Source organism: Podarcis cretensis (genome assembly GCF_951804945.1).
Source record: "Podarcis cretensis genome assembly, chromosome: 11".
In the NCBI taxonomy this organism is placed as follows: Eukaryota; Metazoa; Chordata; class Lepidosauria; order Squamata; family Lacertidae; genus Podarcis; species Podarcis cretensis.
Window position 1 is genome coordinate 12,716,550 of NC_137180.1, and position 19,864 is coordinate 12,736,413.

At 45.4% G+C, this 19,864-nt stretch overlaps 1 protein-coding gene and 1 long non-coding RNA gene across 4 annotated transcripts in view; both read right to left on the reverse strand.

Annotated features, from left to right (window-relative positions):
- The window catches only part of SEMA4D (semaphorin 4D), a 117,657-nt gene extending 98,953 nt beyond the window's left edge, over nucleotides 1-18,704 (reverse strand). For 2 of the 3 annotated variants that reach the window (XM_079995423.1, XM_079995425.1), the window contains exon 1: nucleotides 18,319-18,704. The gene's annotated coding sequence lies outside the window, so the exon portion shown is untranslated. Of the gene's footprint in view, nucleotides 1-18,136; nucleotides 18,252-18,318 lie in introns of those variants that run through there. The other variant, XM_079995424.1, reaches the window with a different exon arrangement.
- Nucleotides 1-19,864, reverse strand: part of LOC307226832 — a 207,822-nt gene that overhangs the window by 118,667 nt on the left and 69,291 nt on the right. The gene's annotated exons all lie outside the window — the stretch shown is intronic.

Below are 19,864 nucleotides of genomic sequence, written 5' to 3' on the forward strand. Positions count from 1 at the left end.
TCTCCGGACAGCGCTGGCCCCTGGCCTCTTGAGTGAGATGGGCGCACCAACCCCAGAGTCTGGCAAGACTGGCCCGTACGGGCAGGGGTACCTTTACCTTTACCTCTATATATATATACACACACACACACACACACACACATATATATATATATATATATATACATATATATACATATATATACATATATTCACACACACACACACCATTTCCAACAATCATTTAACATAACTTCTTATCTTAAACAATATTTTAGACTTCTGTCAACAACCTCTGAAGATTTTCCGTTCTTTATCACTTGTTCTGCATTTCTTAATTTCTCTATTACTTTTAATTGTCATTAACTAATAATTCTTTTCAAAGTCTTCCTTGCAATATTTCACAAACTCCTCCTTACAGAACTTCTTGCAGTCCTACTAGCGTAACCCGTTTATTACAATTGCTTTTCAAATAGTTCAAATATTTACTCCAGTCCTCTAAGAATCTCTAATCCCACAGGTTTCGAATCCTTCCTGTTAGTTTATCTAATTCTGCATAGTCCATTAACTTCATTTGCCATTCTTCTTTCGTCGGCAATTCTTCTTGCTTCCATTTTTGTGCCAATAGTATTCTTGCTGCTGTTGTTGCATATAAAAACAACTTACAATCCTGTCTGTTAATATCCTCCCCTACAATGCGAAGTGAAAATGCTTCTGGTTTCTTAGTAATTGTATATTTCAACATCTTTTTCATCTCATTATATATCATTTCCCAGAAGTTTTTCACTTTCAGGAGACACCTTTCTTTGGGGCGGGCGAGGCATCTCAGAGAACCAGAGGCAGCGGTGGCGGCTGCCCTGGAGGACTCACAAGGAGAGGGGAGAGGAGTGGATGATGAGGGAACACTGCACAAGGGAGGGTGTTCGAAAAGGGGCGAGGGGTTGCCAGTTCTGCAAGCTAGGGTTGACAAAACCGGGATCCTGAGCAGCTGCACCTGCGCTCTCATAGGCAGCCGTATCTGCCAAGCGCATTAAAGCAAAAGCACAATAAAACAATAATAATAATAAGGGACGCGGGTGGCGCTGTGGGTTAAACCACAGAGCCTAGGACTTGCCGATCAAAAGGTTGTTGGTTCGAATCCCCGTGACGGGGTGAGCTCCCATTGCTCGGTCCCTGCTCCTGCCCACCTAGCAGTTCGAAAGCATGCAGTGCAAGTAGATAAATAGGTACCACTCTGGCGGGAAGGTAAACGGTTTTCCGTGCGCTGCTGTGGTTCGCCAGAAGCGGCTTCGTTATGCTGGCCACATGACCTGGAAGCTGTATGCCGGCTCCCTCGGCCAATAAAGCGAGATGAGCGCCGCAACCCCAGAGTCGGTCACGACTGGACCTAATGGTCAGGGGTCCCTTTACCTTTACCTAATAATAATAATTTATTATTTATAACCCGCCCATCTGGCTGGGTTTCCCCAGACACTCTGGGTGGCTTCCAACAAAACACTAACATACAATGCCCTATTAAACATTAAAAGCTTCCCTAAACAGGGCTGCCTTCAGGTGTCTTCTAAAAGTTTGGTAGCTATTTTTCTCTTTGACATCTGGTGGGAGGGCATTCCACAGGGCAGGTGCCACTACCGAGAAGGCCCTCTGCCTGGTTCCCTGTAACCTCACTTCTCGCAGTGAGGGAACCGCCAGAAGGCCCTCGGTGCTGGACCTCAGTGTCCGGGCAGAACGATGGAGGTGGAGATGCTCCTTCAGGTTTACTACCGAAAGGACAAACAAGGAATACTACTGAGAAGGAGATGCTCCTTCAGGCACGCTTGCCATTAGATTCTCTCTCTTCCACGCTATAGCCAACTGTTTACACTCATCCTCTCCTCTAGCTCTCTGGAGCTACTACACCCATCACCCGAAATAGGATTTCGAACGCTCAAATTTCAGGCTTTCAGTTTAGTTGTTTTGTCTGCCTGCCAGGGGGCTAAGCGGAGCATTAAGGTCAAAGTCCAGCAGCTCTATAACGAAGATTTAAGTAGAATTAATGACATTTGATATGTACATACTGTGGGTTCGCTCCTGGAAACATGAAAATGAGTAATTTAATTTCAAGAAGGACTGCTGTTACTTACATTAAGGAAAGCAAATGTATACATCCCTGCCTTCCTCTCCCCATCCTACATTTAATGTATGCACTGAAAAACCTGTTACATTTTCACGGCATGTTTCCTGACTGGAACAAGGACAGTAGACCACAGGATCAAAGCACTTAAGATACATAGTACAAGGGTGGGATCACATTCTGAGTCTGAGGGCCACTTTCTCTCTGGGCAAGCTTCCAAGGGCCACATGGGCTGGGAGAGAGACAGTGGATGGAGCAACAAACGTAAACTTCACCTCTGTAGGGTAGTTTCTACCGGGGTGGATAAAAATCAATGATTTTAAAAATAAATCAATCAAAAAAATCAGATTTTAAAAATTTAAATCGGATATTTAAAATAAAATACTTTTGGAGGAAACATCTTTCTAAAGATTGTTTTCTATTCAAGTTACTTTATAGTCCAAAGACAGCATCTTAAAAGCTATACAGCGTCTTAAAAAGCAGACACATCACCTTGCCAAAAAAGGTCCGTATAGTTAAAGCCATGGTTTTCCCAGCAGTGATGTATGGAAGTGAGAGCTGGACCATAAAGAAGGCTGATCGCCGAAGAATTGATGCTTTTGAATTATGGTGCTGGAGGAGACTCTTGAGAGTCCCATGGACTGCAAGAAGATCAAACCTATCCATTCTTAAGGAAATCAGCCCTGAGTGCTCACTGGAAGGACAGATCGTGAAGCTGAGGCTCCAATACTTTGGCCACCTCATAAGAGAAGACTCCCTGGAAAAGACCCTGATGTTGGGAAAGATGGAGGGCACAAGGAGAAGGGGACGACAGAAGACGGGATGGTTGGACAGTGTTCTCAAAGCTACCAGCATGAGTTTGGCCAAACTGCAGGAGGCAGTGGAAGACAGGAGTGCCTGGCGTGCTCTGGTCCAGGGGGTCACGAAGAGTCGGACACGACTAAACGACTAAACAACAACAAAGAGGGGTTTCACAGTAATTCGTGGTATAAAATGGATAAGGAAGCGTCCACGGTCAGTGAGAAAGGACAGGTGAAAGGACCACCAGGGAGGCAGGAGGGCATAATCTATTGTTCTCTTCAAAGTACAGTCCTCCCTTGGTTTTTGAACAGCTTAGTTCTTGAACGTTTTGGCTCCCAAACACCGCAAACTCGGAAGTCACTGTTTCAATTTGCGAACTATTTTTGGAAGCCGAACGCCCAATGGGGCTTCCGACTGGAGCTTCCTGCAGCCAATCAGAAACTGAGCTTTGGTTTCTGAACGTTTTGGAAGTTGAACGGACTTGCGGAGTGGATTCCATTCGACTTCCAACGTATGACTGTATTAAAAAGGCCAGACAAATGCTCCGGATGAGTATGACAACCTAGTCCCACTATTGATCCACAGCAGCAGTTAAAAAAACAGGCACCCAGCATTAAGAAGCGACAATGCAGAGTTGAAGACTTGTGTTACCAAATGTAGGAAGAATAATTTATCACTCTAGCAAGCCAAAAATGGTTCTGGCACCACCGAGACTTAGAAGGATTCATGCTATGTTGATAAGAATATGAAGAGAGGTCATTTGCATGTTCAGACCCAGAAACCTCCCCCCTAAATAAATTCACACTTGACTCAATTTTTTGGTTTGGTTTTTGGCAGAATTTAGGCCACAACTTTATTGATTACAGAAAGTGACTGGTTGCATAGGCTCTGGTTCAACTAACTCCCTGCTATGCAGGTAGCGCTGACCCAGGACACCAGCATAGGTCAGCCAAGGGTGAACACCTGGATAAGTGGAAAGCCGGGCATGGGCTAACTCCACCACACAAATGTCCCCCTGGACTCAGGCACGGGCACAACCCCCTCACAGGAGTTGACCAAACCATTGAGTCCCTGGATTCCTTTAACAGAATACCCTTCACATAGGGATGGCGAGAGCGTTCTCCCATCCCTATCACCTGAACCAGAGCCTATCTGCAACCTTACAAGTTGTGATGATTTGCTACACGGCAGGCAAAACCCAAATGGCAACAGCCAACCAGCCAAGTGGGGAAAATTCCTGCCGTGCCCCTGTCCCAACGACAGACGACACACAACGGTATAGCAAGGTCAAGTGCAACAAGCCCTAAAGGTAGGGAGAGGTGGGTGGGTGTTGCGAATGCACACGCCGAAAGAGGAAGCTCTGGGTCACGTGCATGGGCATAAATAGGTCCCTCAAACTATTTGGACTGCGTCCCATTGGCCAGATTGTACCCAGCTTTGAGGGACATACCAATTGGGTGTTGTGTATGACCAATCGTACCCACCCACAACACAGGGTGCCAGTTGTCCAGGTCTCACCGCAATACGTGCCCTCTTTAAGGGAGGACCCGAGGGAGGGAACTGAATGGGCATCTTAAAGCAACGTGTCTGAACAGCTTCGTGACTCATGGCAGCAAAGTCTTGGACAGGCAAGGCTCCTCAAGAGATTAAGAGCTGCTCTTTAGGTTACATGGTGCAGCAGAGAGCAAATGGTGCTGAAATCTCTGTGCAAAAATACGACAGAAGAGGAAAAAGTAGTCTTGAAGGCCTGAGCATCCCTAACTTTGACCCTATGTTTGTTTTGATATACACACCTGTGAACCAGCTCCTAAGTCCCAAACAAAATACTTTGCATTTCTTTGTGGATTGCTCCGGGCTGCCTCGAGCTTATGTTTTTAAAAATAATAAATAAACACAAACCAAATTGCTTTGTGCAAAACAACGTGCCCATGGCAATAACTTGTTTCATAGTTTTATGAAAAGCATTTTTTGAAATACAGTGATACCACGGGTTAAGTACTTAATTCGTTCTGGAGGTCTGTTCTTAACCTGAAACTGTTCTTAACCTGAAGCACCACTTTAGCTAATGGGGCCTCCTGCTCCTGCTGCACCGCCGGAGCACGATTTCTGTTCTCATCCTGAAGCAAAGTTCTTAACCGGAGGTACTATTTCTGGGTTAGCAGAGTCTGTAACCTGAAGCGTATGTAACCCGATGTACCACTATAAATAAAACATTTAAAATAACCGGCGTTCTATTGCACATGAGGCAGCGAAGGAATTGGACAGAGCCCCTTTGCCAGAGGGATCTGAAGCTCATAAAGAGAGCAATTAAACAACAGAAGGCAGAACTCACTGCCTTTTGAAGGTTGTTTGCACCCCACACCCACTTCCTGTAGAAAGTTTGATAGCTGAGGAAGTGTTAGAAAAAGTCTCAGAGGAGCGGCTTAAAACGTCTATTTACTGAAGTGTTAAGAAAGAAGGTTGGTTTTTTTAAGAAAAAAAAGCAAGGGAAAGTGTTAGGCAAACCAATCTTTTCCTTGATAAACCACACACAGAAAAAAAAAGGTAGAGGTTAGAGGTGCCAGCTAAAAAAACCCCCAGACAATACAGCTCTGCTCTTTTGTCTTTAATAGGTTATCTAAACTATAGCTTGATTTGCATGATTCTAATCTGTATGATTCATTATATGCAAGTCTATCAGATTGAGGCCATCAGGGTGCTTCTAGCTATAAGACGTGTGTGTGTGTGTGTGTGTGTGTGTGTGTGTGTGTGTTTCTGTAGTTATAAATTTGAAATTACAACCTGCCTTTCAGCCTTAACATAAACCAAAAGTCAGGTTACAACAACTGTCTATTCACTTTGGCCTATTTGAGGCACTGATAAGATTTTAACTATGAAATAATAATAATAGTAATAATAATTTTATTTACCGTATTTTTCGCTCTATAACACGCACCTGACCATAACACGCACATCGTTTTTAGAGGAGGAAAACAAAGGAAAAAACATTCTGAATGAAACAGTGGATGTATCATTTTTGTGCTTCATGCTGTGGCCACAGACATGTGATCTGATGGTGAATTTGGGGTGACCCAATGCAGAAATCCTGAGAATCCCTGTGCATCCATGGTTTGTAACCACGTTTTTGCACCATTGCAGCCCCAGGCAACAGTGGGTGCGTGATTTTTGGGGGGCAGGCTGTAGCCATGGACATGCTATGTGCTCTGATGGTGAATTTGGGCTGACCCAATGCAAAGATCCTGAGGATCCATGTGGATCCATGTTTTGTAACCACGTTTTTGCACCATTGCAGCCCCAGGCAACAGTGGGTGTGTGATTTTGGGGGGGCAGGCTGTAGCCATGGACATGCTATGTGATCTGATGGTGAATTTGGGGTGACCTAATGCAAAGATCCTGAGGATCCATGTAGATCCATGCTTTTTAACCACGTTTTTGCACCATTGCAGCCCCAGGCAACAGTGGGTGCGTGATTTTTGGGGGGCAGGCTGTAGCCATGGACATGCTATGTGATCTGATGGTGAATTTGGGCTGACCCAATGCAAAGATCCTGAGGATCCATGTGGATCCATGCTTTTTAACCACATTTTTGCACCATTGCAGCCCCAGGCAACAGTGGGTGCGTGATTTTTGGGGGGCAGGCTGTAGCCATGGACATGCTATGTGATCTGATGGTGAATTTGGGGTGACCCAATGCAAAGATCCTGCGTCATTTTACTATGCTGCCTATTTTGTGCCAGAGAATGTCACAGTATGGAGATGTCTATACACTGGTATAGATCATGGGTAGGCAAACTAAGGTCCAGGGATCAGATCTGGACCAATTGCCGTCTAAATCCAGTCCGCAGAAGGTCCAGGAATCAGCGTGTTTTTACACGAGTAGAATGTGTCCTTTTATTTAAAATGCATCTCTGGGTTATTTGTGGGGCCTGCCTGGTGTTTTTACATGAGTAGAATACGTGCTTTTATTTAAAATGCATCTCTGGGTTATTTGTGGGGCATAGGAATTTGTTCATTTTCTCACCCCAAAATATAGTCCGGCCCCCAAGGTCTGAGAGACAGTGGACCGGCCCCCTGCTGAAAAGGTCTGCTGACCCCTGGTATAGATGCATCTATACCTGGTACAGATGGCAGCCAGAAAAAGCCTTCCTGGGCCACACATTTATTAGAACCGCCAGCATGTCACCTGCAAGCTTAATAAGTGATAATGCTTAATAAGTGATCATGGGCAATTTTTCATGCAAAAAGAGACGAAGAAAAAACAAACTGCGACAAGACATTACAACACTAAAGGCTACTAACATTAAATGGTCAGTATTTCCCTAACCCAGAGCTTTCCAAACATTTCATGTTGGTGACACACTTTTTAGACATGCGTCATTTTGCGACACAGTAATTCAGTTTTACTAGCAAACCGGAGGTTAAACTAACGCACAGGGAGCATTTGTGTGACACACCCACACACTGCAGCTGATACACGAACGTGTCGCGACACACAATTTGGAAAGCTCTGCCTTGACCCAAAGAGTGTTTGCAAAATACTTTGAACAGGAGTAGTGTGGGATTTTCGTATGTGATTCCTCTAAGGTCATAAATCAGTTTTACTTAGACAAGAAGTTAGTTACGGAAAAACCTGAAAATCCAGGAACAGCTGTCAAAATTATGCATTTCTAACCAATACAGGAACAAATAAGCAAAGATGAGGGGAATTTCTATGGCTCGGTTAGTCCAGATAGCAGAACAATATTTAGCCACCTAAGGGTGAAGGCAGGCAGATATTCTGATGTTTGTTGAAAGGGTTTCAAAACACATGCTGCCTAAGAACAAATCAAATGCCTCTCACTTCAGGAAACTTATTCTAACACGCTTTTAAAAGTGTATGCCTACTTAAGGATTAACAGCAACCAGTAGTCTCTAATAATAATAGACTCCATCTTTCCAAGAATGTACACAGAAGAAACCATAACATCCCCTGGCACTTGTAGCCCCGGCAGGATGTGGCAGAACAGTGCCTTGCCAACAGAACCTGCTCAAAATAGCTATGTTGCCAACCCTAGGAGAAACTAGATCAACATATGCACAATTCATGGTATCTATACGCTTAAAGCTACTTTAAAATACTTCAGTTCTTAAAAATTAAACATGCTAGCCTATATGCTAACAACTATCTCGTTCCATTTTCAAAACAAAAACGCAATTCTGTAGTTAGATATTTATCTGTTTGCAAGGGTGCTGCCAATGGCTCTAAGGTCAGCAGGCCCAGAAGTTTGGACTCACTTCCATGTATCTCATTTCCTTTGCTTCTGCAAGGCAGGAACATTTGAGAAAGCCTTTAACACACAAGTAGTTGTTTCAGCACTTTAGCCACTACAAACGTTAGGGACTTTCCACATGGAAAGAACTTCCATATGGCTGGCGTGGGCGGTATAAAATCTGAGTGCCCCATTATCACCGCGTGAAAGAACCGCCACCCGCACCCATCTATTGGGATACTCCAGAATTTCCTGCATTGAAAATGTTGTGCTGGATCATAGGTAGGCAAACTAAGGCATGGGGGCCAGATCCGGCCCAATCGCCTTCTAAATCCAGTCTGCGGACGGTCCGGGAATCAGCGTGTTTTTACATAAGTAGAATGTCTTCTTTTATTTAAAATGCATCTCTGGGTTATTTGTGAGGCATAGGAATTCATTCATACTTTTTCTTCAAAATATAGTCCGGCCCCCCCACAAGGTCTGAGGGTCAGTGGACTGGCCCCCTGCTGAAAAAGTTTGCTGACCCCTGGACTACACGACCCATGGGGTCCCTTCCAACTTTGTAATTCTATATGTATTTTAGGTTGCAGAAACATCTCTAAAAGGATTTTGTGAGCATGTTTTTTAAAAAAATACTTGCAAAACTTCAGTCTACCTATTTGCCTCTACAGAATCAGAATAATCTTTATTTGCATCAGCCACTAGCCATAGCAATAAAATAAAATACAATGCACTGAAGACAGAGGTAAAAGCTTAACTATACAAAATACACTCTGGAGGTTTATGTCAATAATCAAATAATAGATCTTATTCTAATTGCCCCTGCTAATTTTTTTTATTTTTTTTTCTGTCACCTGGTTACCTTGATCTGCTAGAAGAAAGGACACGGTACAAATGGTTGAGGCAGTGTTCGAAACTGAGATATGAAAACTATGAGCCAGGTATAGGCAACCCAAGGCCCATGGGCCACAAGCAGCCCACGGGGGTCGTATAACTGGCCCCTCAGCCGCCCCCGAACCGAACAACCCGCTTGGCGAGTCCCCGCGCGCTGCGCTGAACCGGCACAATGTGGCACGGGGACTCACTTCCATGGCGCCAGAAATCACGTCTGCACAGACGCCAGAAATCGCAGGCATGAGCATGTGTGATTCGGCCCACAGAGGGATTTCCCTGGAGTGAACTTGCCCAGGCAAGGTAAACCTTGCTGACCCCTGCTATGAGCTAAATGGCACCTTAAACCTAGGAATATCTGGGCGCATTTTTAAAAAAACAAGAATACAAAGTTGAAAATGAATGAACTGTAGCTGAAATATCTGGAGTGGACCCTCCAGATACGAACTTAATTCGTTCCAGGGGTCTGTATGTACCCTGAAAATTCCGCATCTAGAGGCGCCGCTTCTGCGCACGCATGCGGCACAATAGAGCGCTTCTGCACATGCGGTAAAACCCAGAAGTATACACCTCCGGGTTTGCAGCGTTCGCAACCCAAAAGTTACATTACCCAAAGGTAATGTAACCCGAGGGTCCACTGTATCCTCATTTTTCACATGGTCTAGCCCACCCCGCCCCCCAATAATCTGAAATCTTAGGTGCCGTACTGCGTCCAGAGCTCAGAAACTGGTGGCACTAATAAAAATCCCTGTCGCAAAACACACGTAGAACAATGGAAGTTTTGAACGCTGGGTCCAGCAGAAGAAAGCATGTGACGCCTGTGCTTGATCTATAATGAAGTTAAGAGCAATGCAGACAAAGTGTATTAGACTTCACATAACTGCGGATCAGGCTGCAAAGGCTTAAATAATTCAGGTTTGTAAAGGAGTTGCATAAACATGTGGGATACTATTGAGCTCCAACAGTTCCCTTTACACCACCACAAATGGGTATTTTCGGTTATGAAATGTTCTTTTCTCACCCTCTAGACTCTTTTCTCATGCAAAGCAGGATAAATAGGTTCTGGGCTAAACATGAGGCGTTATGAATTTCAGAAGTATTTGGCTTAGCCACTTTGACAACAATCACCTATGTTCATAGTTTTTCTGCTTTCCCAGCCATTCCGATAGAAGGAGAATTGATCCTAAGAGCTGTATGGCTAAAAAGAGCATTTTTTCTAAGAACTAGGGAGGACAGCCACCCAAACACCTCATGGCAATTCACATCTCATCATGGTTGAGGACTAGCCAATTCCTAGAACATGGAGTTGTGGAGGACTCGCCTGTGGCAATGTTCAAAATTAGCCAGGTGCCCTGCACATTTTGCACCTGGCATTCGACTACAGTGGTACCTCAGGTTAAGTACTTAATTCGTTCCAGAGGTCCGTTCTTAACCTGAAACTGTTCTTAACCTGAAGCACCACTTTAGCTAATGGGGCCTCCAGCTGCCGCAGCACAACTGCTGCACGATTTCTGTTCCCATCCTGAAGCAAAGTTCTTAACCCGAGGTACTATTTCTGGGTTAGCGGAGTCTGTAACCTGAAGCGTATGTAACCCGAGGTACCACAGATACTTGTGACCAAGTATGGTGCCTGACATCTCCACCATCTGGAGCAGTGTTCGAAACTCCCATTGTTCTAGTCCAGGGGTCGGCAAAGTTTTTGTGGCTTGGGCCAGTTCACGGTCCCGCAAGCGCCGCGGTGGGCTGGAGTGTGTATGTGTGCGCACGCGCATGCATGCGCAAACACTATTTGCGGCGCTCCTTCTGGCGTGGAGGAGGCGTGCGCAGCTTCCCATTGGCTTCAGGAGCTTCCTGGAGCCAATGAGAAGCTGGCCAGGGTCGCAGAAGGTGGTCTCTACTCTGCTCTACGCCTGTTTAGCACGGCACACGGGAACCGACCGAGTGGGGGCGGGGGTTCCTGAGTGGCCAGCGGAGGTCCATGGGCCAGTTAAACGACCCCCACGGGCCGTTTGTGGCCTATGGGCCTTAGGTTGCCGACCCCTGTTCTAGGTGCATTTTGCGACAGGGAATTTCATTAGCGAGAGCAGTTTCTGAGCTCTGGACGCAGTACTGTGCCTAAGATTTCAGGTTAAAACTGCAGAGTGGAAGGAAAAGAGGGTCTTTTTCTGCCTCCCCACTTCCAACTACTCATAGAATCATAGAATCATAGAGTTGGAAGAGACCACAAGGGCCATCGAGTCCAACCCCCTGCCAAGCAGGAAACACCATCAGAGCACTCCTGACATATGGTTGTCAAGCCTCTGCTTAAAGACCTCCAAAGAAGGAGACTCCACCACACTCCTTGGCAGCAAATTCCACTGTCAAACAGCTCTTGCTGTCAGGAAGTTCTTCCTAATGTTTAGGTGGAATCTTCTTTCTTGTAGTTTGGAACCATTGCTCCGTGTCCGCTTCTCTGGAGCAGCAGAAAACAACCTTTCTCCCTCCTCTATGTGACATCCTTTTATATATTTGAACATGGCTATCATATCACCCCTTAACCTCCTCTTCTCCAGGCTAAACATGCCCAGCTCCCTTGGCCGTTCCTCATAAGGCATCGTTTCCAGGCCTTTGACCATTTTGGTTGCCCTCCTCTGGACACGTTCCAGTTTGTCAGTGTCCTTCTTGAACTGTGGTGCCCAGAACTGGACACAGTACTCCAGGTGAGGTCTGACCAGAGCAGAATACAGTGGCACTATTAATTCCCTTGATCTAGATGCTATACTCCTGAAGACTGGGGAAGAGACCCTCTTAAGAATATTAGAGGGGTGGGCAGGAAAAGGACTGGACCATGTGAAAAATGAAGATAATATTTTAGCTGCAGTTCATTCATTTTCAGCTTTGCACTCTTGTTATAAAAAAGCGTGCCTGGACATTCCGGTTTTGTGCCCATAACCTGGGTTTAAGGTACTATATAGCTTTCATATCTCAGTTTCTAACACTGATCTGGAGCTACATGCCTGTGGATCCTTGAATCTGGACTGTTTTCACACACTAATACACCATCCTGTAGTATTCTATCCATTATATTTTATCTGCGCAATTGGAATGAATTCCTGGACCCATAATGCTTTTTCTGTGCGGCTTGAGCAGGAGCAGTCACCATTAAGAAAAAGAGGAATAGGCCAATATATATGGAAACTGCCCCTGAACCTTTCTTCTTTAAGGTTCTCTAAACCCTTAACCTAGCTCGAGGTTGTCATCTGAACTAGTCAGATGTTTAACTGAGAATCAATCACACTCAGTCCATCATATGAAAAATAAGACTGCACCAAAATGGCAACCAGACATTCTGTTTTGGCGACTGTTACCTTGATTAAAGGAGCCATTTGGCACCTAGCTTATATATCTGAGTCAGTGCTGGTGGGGTGCAATTGACTTCTACCAATGCTGGTAAGATGTATTTACACCAGAACAGTCCTTACAAGTGCACTTCACTTTTGTTTGGGTAGTCAGTCCAAACCGTAAATCAGCCTGGAATATACTTGGGAGGTAAATTCCACTGAGGTCCGTGAGGCTCTCTTCCTAATAAGCATACTTAAGATTTCAGTTATGCAGTACAATCTGAAACATGTGACACAAAATAAAGGCCTTCTGATTCTAACTAGTCTGACTCCCACCTAAGTGCGCATTAGGACGGCAGCCGCAGCCATCGTAATAAAGTAGCTGGAACATCTATGAAATCTTCTTGAAGTCCTATAGGGTGGTACCTTGGTTCTCAAACGCCTTGGGTACTCAAACAACTTGGAATCCAAACACTGCAAACCTGGAAGGAAGTGTTCCAGTTTGTGAACATTTTTAGAAGCCAAATGTGCTCCGTTTTGAGTGTTACGCTGACAATCTAAGTGCCACGCTTCCGTTTTGAGTATTACGCTGAAGTTTGTGTGTTTCTGCTATTTATTTTGCGTTTTTTTGTTTTTGCGGCTCTTTTTTGTTTGTTTTTGTGACTGTGTGAATCCCAGTTCAGCTACTGATTGATTGTGTGACTGCAGTACATTGTTCATTGCTTTCATTTTATGGATCAATGATCTCGTTAGATAGAAAAACTCATGTTAAATTCCTGTTTCACGGATTGTTTTCAAAAGTCTGGTACGGATTAATCCATTTTGCACTACTTTCTATGGGAAAGTGCGCCTTGGTTTTGGAACGGATTTCCGGAACGGATTAAGTCTGAGAACCAAGGTATCGCTGTAAATAGGTTCCATCCCCAGAATGCTACCTTCCAAGTCAGCTCCCGTATCTCGATCGCAACCGCTTTTCTTTCTCACAAGGGCGGCGCAATTCAAACTGTGACATGTACTTTTCCCTCGCCTGCTTGCCTAAGGCCTGAGCTGAGGCTCACAGGATGTGCCATAGTGCGTTAAACAACTAGAAACACAGCATGGGCTCTGAAAAACAACAACTGATGCAGAACCTTCTTGCACCAACATCGGAAAGTTTGCAAAATACAGTGGTGCCCTGCAAGACGAACGCCTCGCAAGACGGAAAACCCGCTAGACGAAAGGGTTTTCCGTTTTGGAGGCGCTTCGCAAAACGAATTTCCCTATGGGCTTGCTTCGCAAGACGAAATGTCTTGCGAGTTTTTCCGACTTTTTTTTCCTCCCCCCCCCCCTTTTTCTAAGCTGCTAAGCCGCTTATCAGCTGATCCGCTAAGACGATAAGCCGCTAAAAGCAGCTAAGACGCTAATAGCGCTAAATCGCTAAGCCGTCAATGGGCTTGCTTCGCAAGACGAAAAAACCGCTAGACGAAGAGAATCGCGGAACGGATTCTTTTTGTCTTGCGAGGCACCACTGTAAGCAGCCTCTGTACAATCACCCTATGGGAACCAGTGCTTTTTAACTGCCGTGCGCAAGCAGCACATCCCATCCCCAAACCATGTAATCAGCACAATCCATGTGCGTTAGGTGCCTATTCATAAAAACATGAAACTTTCATAAACTGCACCATTGCTGCGCTGCACAGCTGCAGACTCAGTCAACAGGTAAATCAACAGGTGGGTGATTTGTCGCCCAACTTTCAGAAGCCCCTGGATTTGGCTCTGATGAAACTCATGCTAATGATTTAAGACGTCCACTATGTTGGATGCCTTCTGAATAACAATTAAGTTCGCTACCACAGATACACAAGGGGAAAGGAGGACAGAGAGAGAATTAGATATTTCATCTTGAAAATGGATCTGCAAACAAAGGAAGGGTATTTTGTTCTTCATCTATGAGCATTTGTAATAGGAGATTTATTTAATCTCCTGTTCAGAAAATCACACAGCTCACTTTAACCCTCTCTTCGCTACCCATGGGCCTGGTGCTATTTGAAGCATGATGGGGGGAGGGTATTTTTTCTATTGAGTGCTACTCTCAAACATATATTGCTGGAAACAGCACAGAAAAATCTGATTAAGGAATGGAATGCAATGTTGTAGGACAACAAGTTAAAGAAGCTTCAATATTGCAATACCTTTTGTGTTCCAGAGAATATTATCAGGGAATAAGGCATGGTCTGTGACTAAATAGCAGAAGAATAGCATCTTTCTTTCAGTGTCCAGGGCAAGCTTTGTTTCTCAATAAAAAAATGTCTCATTGTCTTACATTTTTGGAACGCAGCGCAACTTGTGCCTTTCTGGTTTCCCCCTCATAGTGGATAACTATCCTTCTTATCAAATCAGTCAGGAAATCAGCTCTGCAACAACAGAACCACTTGCATGCTGGCCCTTCTCACATGACCAAACTGACAGTGACAGCAAAAATTAGTTTCAATCCAAAAACGTTCTTCATTCATAAGGGCACTATTGCTATTACATAGAATCAAAGCCTTCTAATATGAAAAATCACAGCCTTTCAGATAAAGCAGAAAGCTTAGTACTGACAAGGCTATGAGACTTCTTAATTAAAAAATGCACCCCATTAAAATTCAGCAGAAGTGCAGTTTTGACTTGTTCCTTCACTGCACAGAAAAACTTTATATGCACAAGATAAATGCAAAATCAGTCCAAATAGAAATCAGAAGAAAATGTGAACAGGGATAAGATAAAGGAAAGAAAAGCAGCAATGGATAATTGTATGGGGTAATCTACAATTTCTTAAGCAGTTTGCAATTGGATTACATAGACAAGAGAGATATTTACAGTGGTACCTCGGGTTAAGAACTTAATTCGTTTTGGATGTCTGTTCTTAACCTGAAACTGTTCTTAACCTGAGGTACCACTTTAGCTAATGGGTCCTCCCGCTGCTGCTGCGCGATTTCTGTTCTCATCCTGAAGCAAAGTTCTTAACCCAAGGTAACATTTCTGGGTTAGCGGAGTGTTACCTGAAGCGTCTGTAACCCGAGGTACCACTGTACTGTTCCACTATCAGGCCCACCTGAACAGACAGACCATCAGGTGATAAGACTGCAGGGATTTGAAGTGCTGGGTGAACTAGTCTAATCCTTGGGGGAAATAATGTGTACATACATCTCTAGAAGTGTAGGAGACACGACAGCCTTTAGATTTTTACTGAAAAGGGTGGAGGCTACGTTGAGCCCATGCAAGGAGAGTCTTTGGTTCCTCTACCTACTCAACTTTTAAATACCATTTTTTTGTTGCATTTGCAGCCCATTTCACAGTTCTGGTACACTGTTTTCCTGGGTGATTTATCCTCATTAATATAATTTTGCATGCATGAATCTGACATGCACATCATGTGAATGCACAGTGACCTTGCAAAATTTGCACACATAAAAACCAAGCTAGTCAGGTCCGTGTTGCCAGGTCTGCCAGCGAATAGTTTGCACCACGGATCTCGGCTGTTGAGAACGATGGTGAGAACACAGCCCCACGCCTCTCCCCACAAACAAAGCACCCTAGCTCAGATCTCCTATACCTAAACCTGGCTAAGATGGAAGATGTACAATCCCAAAAACTCATGTTAATAGAAAAAGGGCTGCAAGGAAGAACTCCCCGCCCAATGTTATTCTTGTCACTCAATAGTATCATTGCAGAGTCAGTGAATTTTGCTCTCCTCTGAAGCTGCTGTCAAGAAGGTTGTCTCACCATCTGCCCATCCCATGGCACAACACCATATAATAGTGCCAACCACTTGTTAAAACCCTTTTATCATGCATCCCTTTTATTGTGGTATTTTTTTTAAAAAATATATATATATTGTGTAATATTACTCTGCTGCGGGCACACCCATTCATGAAGCACAAAACCCCAACATGAAAGCTGCATGGTATCTTCAGACCACAGTCCCAAATAACATGAAAGCAGAAGAGAAGCATCCCACTTTGAACCAGTTTGGAGAGAATGAGGGATTGCCAAAGGGTACCTGATGTCATCTCAGCCCATCCTTAAAAACAACAACAACACGGCGTCACTGAAAAGGGTTTGCCTTAAAACCCATTAAGGTCAAAAGATAATGTTTTGAAAAACGTATGTATACACAGAATTAAGTTTTGAATGACTTAATGCTAAGAAAATACACATGGAGGTTTAAGCTCAGAAATAGCCCCCAGGGAGCTCTTTGCAGTGTTAGATTTGTCAAAAAGCAGGGGGGTGCCAGATCCTGTATCTTTTCCATGTTTACACTGGCAATCATCAGAGCCCAACTGAGGACAAGTGCATGGGGACAACAGGTGCACTGCGGTCCCACTCAACATCCTCTTCTCCAAAATGCTCTGTCCATGACCTGAAGACACACAGACTCAGATTCCTTGCCCTAGCACACCCCAGTTTCAGAAGGATATTTCTACTACCCCTATTCCATTGAACAAGACGAACTATACTGCCGCAGGGAAGTAGCTTTCTGAGGGAGGACTTGTCAACAGATTCAGAGAGGAAATTTATCAACCTGTCAAACCGCACTGGGTTCGTGTTTTGTTTTTTAAAACTATCCAGAGCATCGCTGGTTATTTTCCACTGGGTCAGTCCGGGCCCATAAGCACCGGCTATTTTCTAATTCCCTTAGCTAGTGGCAATATATTTCCCCATAAATATAAACATTAATGATAGGGGCAAGACATCAGCCACTCAACCCGGATTAAAATGGAAAGCTAATGATATTGCATCCATTTCCAGGGAAAAGTTTAGCAGATTAATTCTTCTCTCCCCCACGCCCGCCTTCCTTCAGTTCTTTCCACAGCAACTCCATTATTGTAAAAGGCCCCTTCCCTTCAGCCTTATGTAAAATCTCACCGGGGAGGCAGGAAAAAAAAGACATTTTAAACGTCCTCACCAACCACCACCACCAGGCGGAAGAAACACAGACGCAGCCCCCTAAATCATGACAGGGCAATAGTGAAAGCCCACCTCTTCCCTTGAAGCCTGCACACAAAGAGAGGCTGCGTTGCCCCCATTGATAAAAAAATAAATTAAAAGGGCGTCGGGGAGACGAGGCGGATTCACCGGAGCGTCTGCGCAGGCAGGTGAACATGTTAGACACCGGTTGCAGAGGATGCAAGCATGCATGCACTCCGGCTGCAAAGCGCCCAAGCGGGGAGCCGCTGGGTGGAAGCGATGCAGCGAAATAACGCTGAAATAATGCAAAACCAGCAAGCACACGCTGCGCTCTCTTTCTCGCCGCGTCCAAACCCAAGTTACCTTTGGACGGCGAAACGGTCTGGGGTCGTGTTCTGCTTTTTTAGCGTCTGGAGATAGGCAGCCGTCGCCACGCCAGTTTCCCCTGTATCCCTCCCCCAGCCCGCGATGGCAAGGCGCCCCCCACTCCCTGCGCGCCCACCGGAGCGGCAAGCGGCGTTGATCGAGACCCCGCGCAACCCCCGCCAAGTCCTCCCGGGGCCCGCCAGCCCCGGGCGCACAGCCCCGGTCCTTTCCACCACCACCCCCCCGCCTCCCGATCGGAAGAATTGTGACTGCAGCGATTGCGATGGTGATGGGCTTGCCGCTCGCCCTATCCCCAAACACACGCATGCACACACAAACACAGCGAGGAGAGAGTGCCTTTCCTCCAGCAACCACCGGCGTCCGTAGCTCGCCCTTGCGCTCCCACCAGCAAAGCCCCGCAAATGGCATTCCAGCGCCGCCCTCTCCCCGCGCAAAAACCACTCCAAAAAAGCCCCGTCTTTGCAAACCTGCGAAGGGAGAAGAAGCGCTTCTTTCCTCCCAGCCCGAGATCCTCCAGCGGACCCGAAGGGGGTTGCAGAAGACGGAGGCGGCGGCTCCTCCCGCACGCCGCCTTCTCCTTCCCCTCCTCCCTCCCCGCCTCCCGCGATCCGCTGCAGCGTGCAGAAAAAAAGAAGCAAGCGCCCTTTACCTGCTGTTGCTCTCCAACTTCTTGATCCTCTCTGCTGTTTTGTTGCACTGATCCCCGGGAACAGGTTCGCGGGCCCTTCGCTGCGCGCACAGCAGCAACTGATGGGAAGGGCAACGGGGGCGGCCAGCGAAGGAGGAGGAGTTGGTGCCAGTGCGTAACAAGTTTGGGTTGCCCCGCAGTATGGCGGCGGAGGGAAGAGGAGAGGCAGCAGCAGCGCAGCGGCGAGGCGCGCTCCTGCTCTGCAGCCAGCCAAGCCAGCCAGCCAGCCAGGGGAAGGGGCCGGGGGTGCCCCGGCCGGCGTCGAGGGGCGGGGAGATTCAAAAGCTTGGAGCTCGTCGGGGAAAGGAAGAAAGGAAAGGCGCACGGCGGCGCTGCCTGCGTTTTGTTGCTCTGCCCGCCGCGGCAGGGAGGCGCTTCGTTTGCCCCAATCTCTTTCCACGTGCGCCTTCCCCAACCTCGCCACATGTGCCCTCCTCTCGGAAGCGAGACGCAAACCTGGACGCCCGAGAAGAGCCGAGGAGGCGTAAAACACACAAACACACGTAGCCCTCCGAGATTGGGACACACACCGATTTGCACATTTTCTGTCCGCACATTTTCTGGCCTTTTCTGGGAACAGGTTGCATCAACGCTGCTGGTCAACATCAGGGTGTAAACCCGTGGTTCCCAACATGCACATGCCCCACAGGGAGGAAATTTGATTAAAAAAAAAAATTTAAATAATATTTATTCAAAGTTTAAGAATTACAAAGAGAAGAGAAGAAAAAATACAAAATACAAAAAAAAAATAACAACATCAAAAAGGCAAATACACTCACTTTAAAAAAAGCAACAAAAGCAACAAAACAGATTAAAGCTTTGCAAAACTTTCTTCCTTAACTTATTTCCTTGACCTCCTCACACCTCCCATTTTTGTATTCTAGTTCAAATCGTTATTTCTGCAAATCCTTCCAACCTTATTTTCATTTAAATAATTTAGTTTATTTTAAAAACCACTTTTACTTTATACAATATTAACTCTCATTCAAACCTATATATCAATACTTATTCTTAAGACATTTCTCTAAGGTTGAAAAAGATTCCCTTCTACGAATTTCCCAACTCTCATAAAAAAAAGCAAATTATATTGTATACCCTTTGAGTTTCCCATTTCCATTCCACCCATACCCCCTTCCCGGTTTCAGTCCCCGAAATTTGATTTTTAAAGGGGGGCAATTCGAGAATGAGTTATTTAACAGTGAATGGCCTTATAGGCTTCCTCCACGTGAATAGGACTTCACTTTTTGAATAATAAGAATGATTATTGTCACAGGGCCCAGGGCCGGATTTACATATAAGTTGAACAAGCTATAGTTTAGAGCCCCACTCTCTTGGGGGCCCTCAAAAAATTAAAGGGAAAAAACTGGATGTACGTTTCCAAAATATAAGATAAATAAACAAACAAATAAAATAAAACCAACATACAGCAACAGTGTTTTGCGTTGTGTAGGCTCCTATGGTGTAAGTAAAGGGCCCCGCCTGCTAATAATATATCACTGGTTTGCTA